The 8,125-nt window shown below is 40.6% G+C and overlaps 1 pseudogene; it reads right to left on the bottom strand.

Moving 5' to 3' along the window:
• Positions 1 to 377: 377 nt before the first annotated feature.
• LOC105531867 lies at positions 378 to 839 on the bottom strand (annotated as a pseudogene).
• Between the last annotated feature and the right edge of the window lie 7,286 nt (positions 840 to 8,125).

Raw genomic sequence — 8,125 nt, 5'->3', positions numbered from 1 at the left:
ATTAGGATAAATTTTTAAGCCTACAAAAGACGCCTTACTACTACTGCTCCCAGGCTCATTATTGTTAACTAAAATCTGACTCCAAGGCCCAGGTGTAATTTCTAGTTCCAATTCTACAGTCATTCAAAAGCACGTTCTAACTAGATTGACAAGGGACAGTGGAGGACCCAAGAAGTCCTATCAACCCCTATAAGAGGTGTACATAAGCCTACTACTCATACCCTTCTAGCCATACCACCCTTTATGTATAATGGGACACCGGGTCATCCCACTATGCTAAAACATGGTTGCTCTGGGAAAAAATGAGGCTTTCTCTAGACCAGCTGGACTGGTCAGGAGGGAGAGTAAAAAGTGGCTGTCGCTAGTGAAAAATGGTTTCATTTCTTCGAACTTTTTCCTTTTCCTTTTCTGGGCTCCTTATCTTTTTCTGGTTTTGAAGGCTTTGAAGATTTTGTCTTTTTCTTGATCATGGCATCAGTTTCTATAGCATCTTGGTCTTTCTCATCAGATTGAGAGTCATCTTCATTTAACTCTTCGTTGTATTCCGAATCCAGGGATGGGCTTGTGCTGTGTCTAGATGCCTTTATAGCTTGAAGTGAATACGGAGTAAGGTGGGCTTCCTTATTGTAAGCTCTTGTGAAGGCTGCTTTCACCTTGAGATCCAGCTTTGAAAAGGAACTAAGTTTGCCACCCCAGCTGCTAATTTCCATGATATTCTCAAAGTCTTCTTTCATCAAATAATATGTGTCCATAAGTGCAACAACATCCTGCACCCTATCGACTCCTTGTGAGGTCAAGGGCTGTACAAGTGTGTCCCTTAGATGTGACAAATAATCCATGTTTACAGTCCTTTTGCTGGAGTAAGTTCTGAGACTCATATGCAAGGCCAGGTCCTGAACAATATGATCGTGTTTGCCTGTAGATGAGTGCTTCCCCAGCCAGCTCGGGAAGGTGGGAAACTGGGTCATGAACCCCCTCATCAACTCTCCAGGAAGCACACTGGCATAAATGGCCTACGTAGGCAGAAGACTCCAGTTTTGCTTACTCCGTATCTGGCTGTCCACTAAGTCACCATCACATAGGCTGTCTGCTGCTCTGCTTAAAAGCATCAAGTGCTTTTTCATGTCACCCCCTGCTGCTACAAGCTTCACATGTATGTAATTTTCCTGGACAAAGAGGGGGGCTGTTGAATAATCAGATCTCTTTTTTCATGATTATTCAATAGCACCCCTCTTTGTCCAAATTTATTATTAGGTGAAAAAAGCAAAAAGGAGAAGGCATGTATTGTATGCATCTACTAATTTAACAAGGGAGTGAGATTAAAATACGTACGTATTTTATCACAATATAAACAAATCAATATTGAAATAAAAAGTTACTGATGGGGAAAGGAGAAGGAAGAGGAAAGGACAGAAATAAAAGTTAGACTTTCCTGAATGTATCTTATTTTGCAGATTTGATTTTGTCACTATGTAAATATTTTACATTACTAATTACATTAAATCTTTAAAATGAAATTCTTCAGAAAAAGGAGCAAATGAATCTAACTGCATGGAGGTAGTGACACAACCACACAGGGAAGAGTTATTTCAAGTGACTTTGGAATAGCATAGTTTGATTATTTATTCATTATGAGACAGATATACCTAAAAAACAAAACTTTGGGTATAGGACGTTTGGGTATAAAAATTACTTTTACTAATTTTATTGTTGGTATTTATTCTGAGATTATTTGCTACCTTTGTGGAATGGAGCATATATTTAATTATGTTGGTATTACTGGGAGTTAGTATTTTTAGCATGGGGGAAGGAGATAGGGACACAAGATCAATGAGGTGAGTAAAAACTGTGAGTTCTAAATTTGCATCTGAAATATCAGAAGGAAGGAACTCATACTGCATTTTATCTTAAAAGGAACGAGAGCTTTTAGAGAAATGAAGGATTCTGTTTCTGGAATGAGAAATGTTCAGGATGAGCCTGGAATATCATGCCATGCCAGGAAGTAAAGAGACTTTCAAAACCTGTGCAGTTGTATCAAAAGAACTAAGATGTAATTTAACGAGTCTTTCACTTGTCAAGATGAATGAATTTATATATGCGTGGAAGCAGTAACTGTAATGATTGGAATATATAAAATGTATTAACTTCCATGAGTTCATAATAATAATAAAGATAAAATGGATTGAATCAACTTTGTTGGATGCTGTAACAATGAATTTTAGCAAAAAGTGATAAAGAAATGTATCAAACTGTATTTTCTAAGATGATAGCCACGAGATCTACCATCTCATGTGATCGTACAATGTAAATTTTCATTCTTCCCACTGAGGTGTGGAGTCCATGCTCCCTCCCTTCAATTTGGCAGACCTGTGATTTCGGTCTGTGATTTCCAAGACTAGGTCATAAAATATGATACAGCTGTTACTCTTAAAAATCAACCACTATGCTGGAGAAAGCCACTGGCTAGAGTGGAAGTGGACATGTGTACGTGTTTCAGATGACAAACCCACTTGAAATCTTCCATACACGTGAGTAAGGATGAGCCTTCAAGATGACTTCAGCTCCAGTCACAGTCTGACTGCAACCATATGAGAAACTCCAAATGTGAATCAACTAGCTGAATGCAGCCAACTCCCAGAACTGTGAGATATAACAATAAAATAATTGGTATTGAATTTTTGTTTGTTTTGTTTTTTGAGATGGGGTTTCTCTCTGTCACCCAGGCTGAAGTGCAGTGAGCAATCATGATTCACTGCTGCCTTGACTCCCAGGCTCAAGTGATACTCCCACTTCAGGGTCCTGAGTAGCTGGAAGGTGCAAGCCACTATGCCTGGCTAATTTTTGTATTTTTTTGTAGATATATGGTCTTGCTATGTTACCCAGGCTGTTCTGAAACTCTTGGGCTCAAGCAACCCTTCAGCCTCAACCACTCAAAGTGTTGAGATTATAGACATGAACCACCATGGCTGGCATGGTATTGTTTTAAGGTACTAAGTTTTGGGGTGTGTTAGCCACAGATAACTGCAATATATTAGGAAAAAATCAAGCATTTGTTGTGTTTTTCCTATGCAACAAATAAGTGACAAGAAGAAAATTTTAAATCTATAGTTCATCTAATAAATGTAGAAAAATGGTAGAATTAGAATATCATCACTAATAGAGTCAGGCAATGATCTCTGTATTAGTCCGTTTTCATGCTACTGATAAAGATATACCCAAGACTATGCAATTTACAAAAGAAAGAGGTTTAACTGGACTTACAGTTCCACATGGCTGGGGAAGCCTCAGAAGGAGGAGCAAGTCACATCTTACATGGATGGCAACAAGCGAAGAGAGAGAGAGCTTATGCAGGGTAACTCCTCTTTTTAAAACCATCAGGTCTCATTATCACAAGAATAGCACGGAAAAGACTTGCCCCCATGATTCAATTACCTCCCAGCGGGTCCTTCTCACAACATGTGGGCATTCAAGATGAGATTTTGGTGGGGACACAGCCAAATCATATCGTTCTGCCTCTGGCTCCACCTAAATCTTATATCTTCATAGTTCAAAATCAATCATGCCTTCTCAACAATCCTCTAGAGTCTCAACTCATTTCAGCATTAACTCAAAAGTCCACATGCAAGACAAGGTAAGTGCCTTCCACCTATGACTCTGTAAAAGTAAGTTAATTACTTTCTAGATGCAATGGGGGTACAGGCATTGGGTAAATACTGCCACTCCAAATGGCAGAAATTGGCCAAAACAAAGGGGTCCCCATGCAAGTCCAAAATCCATGGGGCAGTCAAATCTCAAAGCTACAAAATGATCTCTTTTGACTCCGTGTCTCACATCCAGGTCACATTGATGCAAGAGGTGGGTTCCCATGGTCTTGGGCAGCTCCACCCCATGGCTTTACAGGTTACTGCCTCCCTCCTCCCTCCCAGCTGCTTTCACGAGCTGGCATTGAGTGTCTGCAGCTTTTGCAGGCATATGGAGCAGCTGTCAGTGGATCGACAGTTCTGGAGTCTGAAGGACCGAATGCTTTTAACAGCACCCAAGTCATCTTGAATGCTTTGCTGCTTAAAAATTTCTTCCACCAGATACCCTAAATCATCTTTCTCAAGTTCAAATTTCCACAAATCTCTAGGGCAGAGCAAAATACCACCAGTCTCTTTGCTATAACAAGAGTCACCTTTGCTCCAGTTCCCAACAAGTTCATCTTCTCCGTCTGAGAAACTGGATTTCATTGTCCTTATCATTATCAGCATTTTGGTCAAAGCTATTCAACAAGTCTCTAGGAAGATCCAACTTTCCCAAATTTTCCTGTCTTCTTTTGATATCTCCAAACCTGTTTCAACCTCTGCCTGTTACCCAGTTCCAAAGTCGCTTCCATACTTTTGGGTATCTTTTCAGCAATGCCCCACTCTACTGATACCAATTTATTGTATTAGTCCGTTTTCACTCTACTGATTAAGATATACCCGAGACTGGGCATTTTACAAAATAAACAGTTTTAATTGGACATAAAGTTCCACATGGCTAGGGAAGCCTCACAATCATGGCAGAAGGCACAGAAGAGCAAGTCACGTCTTACATGGGTGGCAGCATGCAAAGAGAGAGAGCTTGTGCAGGGGAACTCTTCCTTTTAAAACCATCAGATCTCATGAGACTTATTCACTATCACAAGCACAGCATGGAAAAGACTTTCCCCCACGATTTAATTACCTTCCCCCGGGTCCCTCCCACAGCACATGGGAATTCAAGATGAGATATGGGTGGGGACGCAGCCAGACCATATCAATCACTGATGACTTTAACATCACAAAAAGAGACAACACAAGGTTACGTGGCTCCTGATGGAATAATACACTGCCACCTATGAAACATCCTGTGGGAAGTACTGGGGACACAGCAGTATATTAATTCTGAAATAAAATCAGCAAATTTCAAGGCATAAGAAATATTAATAACAAAAGATCTGATCTCTTAAACAAATGAATTTCAAAGGAAGAAAGACAGAAGAAAACCAGTAATTTAAAACAGACATAACCAATTACTGTAGATCTTATTTTTATTCTGATTCAGCTAAATAAGTCTTGAAAATATATGAGACAGAGTATTTGATGATTTAAAGTCATTTTTAGTATTCGAAGAATGGTCATAATATTGTGGTTGTATTACAAAAAGAATCCTTATGTTTGGAAATACATATTGAAATGGTTTGATGTCTAAGATTTGCTGCAAAGTAATCTAGGACAGGAACTTAGATGGAGTACAACTGGCCATATGTTGGTAATGGTGAAAACAGTCATGGGCATATGTAGGTGCTTTATATTCTTCTTCTTTGACACAAGTTTGAATTTTCTCTCTGTCTCTCCTTTTTTTTTTTTTTTTTTTTTAAAGATGGAGTTCCATTCTTGTTTCCCAGGCAGTGGTGCGATCTCAGCTCACTGTAACCTCTGCCTCCTGGGTTCAAGCGATTTTCCTACCTCAGCCTCCTGAGTAGCTGGGATTACAGGCATGCACCACCACGCCCACCTACTTTTTTTGTATTTTTAGTAGAGACGGGGTTTCTCCATATTGATCAGACTGGTCTCAAACTCCCGACCTCAAGTGATCCACCCGCCTTGGCCTCCCAAAGTGCTGGGATTACAGGCGTAAGCCACTGTACCCGGCCTGAATTTTCTCATCATGCAAAATTTAAAATATGCACTTGAAGTGCTGAATGCTAATCCTGGGTCTGTGATCTCTTGGGTAGTCTCTTCATTATCCACACTATGATATGCCCAACTGGTGAACCAGAGTAGGTGAACTTGGCTATACAAATGTCTAAAGTGATTTCCTACATGAGTTAAAAAAAAAAAAAACTCTTAAATATTACATTTCTCCTTCTTCCAGTGATTTCTATCTAATTACAAAACTAAGTTAAGATGAAAAGTCTAGGCATGAAAACAAAATACTAGCAAACAAACTAAAACATTGCTTCAAAACTAAGCAAATTATCAGAAGCAGTATAGTGGGAAGAGTGTATTGCTGGGCTTGGTAAAACAGGATTTTTTTCCAACTAATAAAGTAAGTGACTATAGGCAAGTTATGTAATCCTGTGGCCTCATTTACCTTATCTGTTCAGGTGGACCATTTGTGATACAATCTACCTAGAATCCAATCCAATCCAGCTCAGCTCAGCTCAGCTTAGTCCAACTCAACTCAACTCAGTTCAGTCCAGTTTTGTTTTGTTCTATTTTATTTTATATTTTTTGTTTAAAAATACAAATTGCAATAAATAGTTGAGTCCATCCTGCCTAGAAATGGCATTTGATGGTAGGGGTGTTGGGAGCATTCTTATTCTAAAGAATAATCTCAGGAGGTGCCAGGATGGCCATTTAGAAAGAGATGCGGTCCATGGTACTCATGAAGAGGAATGAAAGCAGAGAGTGAATTCCGCACCTTCAACTGAAATATCCAGGTTCTTGCTTTGGGACTGACATAGGCAAACAGCTCTAACCATAGAGAACGAAGAAAAGCAAGGTATGGCGACAGCACAAGCGGAAGCAGCACGGAGCCAAAGGAACTCCCATGTTCAGTCAAGGGAAACGATGAGTGATTGTACCATCCTGCCCAGGAAACCACGCTTCTCCCATGGATCTTTGCAACCAGCGGATCAAGAGATTCCCTTAAAAGCCTATGCTACCAGGGCCTTCGGCCGGATACACAGAGCTGTGTGGAGTCCTAGCAGAGCAGCCACTTGGGCACACACAGAGACCTAAGAGTTTTGCATACTCCAGCCCTGGAATTCCCAGCAAGGTGGGAGGCCCATCGGTACATTCCCCTAGGAGGGAGGCTGAATCCAGGGAGCCAAGGCTGCTGCTTTAAATCAGAGGCCTGCAAATGACCAGTTCAGTCTGCGGCTGGGTTAATCTTTCTTTCTTTTCTTTTTTTTTATGTTTTAGCATTACAAATGAGCAAACTAAGTTTCAGAAACATGGCCAGATCACATTACTAGCCAATCATAGAGGTCATAGAGGTCAGTCCTGGTCCTAGAGGGAGTCTTTAAGTCTTCAAAAGCCAATTTAAGAGTATCATATCCCAGCCAGGGGAGGTGGCTTACGCCTGTAATTCCAGCATTTTGAGAAGCTGAGACAGGCAGATCACTTGAGGTCAGGAGTTTGAGACCCCCTGATGTGGTGAAACCCCATCTCTACTGAAAACACAAAAATTAGCCGGGCGCAGTGATGTGCCCCTGTAGTCCCAGCTACTCAGAGGGATGAGGCAAGAGAATCGCTTGAACCCAGGAGGCAGAGGTTGCAGAGAGCCGAGACCACACCACTGCATTTCAGCCTGGGTGACAGAGCCAGACTCTGCCAACAAAAGAAAAACAAAAAGAGTATCATGTCCCTTTCCCTGAAGCAGATTAAGAAATAAATCAAGTAGTGGCAGATAGAGGAAAAGGGATCATCTTTCCATTAAAAGTTAAATTTGAGCACATGTGCTTGCTAATACTTAATCCCAGCATTGGGCAGATTTGCATGCACAGGACTGGGGCAGTCCTTTCACTCTCATCCCTCCACACTCCACTTTCCCTCCTCACCTTCTGTCTAGACTATAGGGCAAACTAAGGAGAAAGCTTGCTCTTGAAAGTAGCTTATGCTCACGATTAAAGTAGAGGAGAGGGGATGACCACACCAGGCTTAGCCTTCCCCAATTTGCCAGTCAGCTTCCTCTAGGGCTGAGTGAGTGAAAGGTCACAGAGAGGATTCTGGATAATTCTAATGTCTCTGCATACACATGGAAAGAAACATCCAGAATGGGGAAGAAGCTTTCACCTCTATATTCCCCAGATTAATTTTTCTTTTCACCCATTAAACTCATGCTCAGCCTTCAGAGGAGGAGATACACAAGTTTCGAGATAATTTTACTCTCATTTTCATGAGGTTGTTCTCCAAATTCCTGAATCAAATTCACTGGATTACCTTGGTATTCCTGGACCACTGTAGAATTTGCCTCTAGAATGCCCAGAAATTGATATGTACATTACATTATGTATATAAACTTTAAGGTCAGTCTCAACATAAAGCTAAAAATTGATTCTCTATTTTTTTTTATTTGCAAATTATGTCCAGTTACGTTTTTCAACAGCATGCCA

This window comes from Mandrillus leucophaeus, unplaced genomic scaffold (genome assembly GCF_000951045.1).
Source record: "Mandrillus leucophaeus isolate KB7577 unplaced genomic scaffold, Mleu.le_1.0 Scaffold917, whole genome shotgun sequence".
NCBI lineage: Eukaryota > Metazoa > Chordata > Mammalia > Primates > Cercopithecidae > Mandrillus > Mandrillus leucophaeus.
The sequence above is the reverse complement of the archived record's forward strand: the minus strand, read 5'-3'. Positions and strand labels throughout refer to the sequence as shown.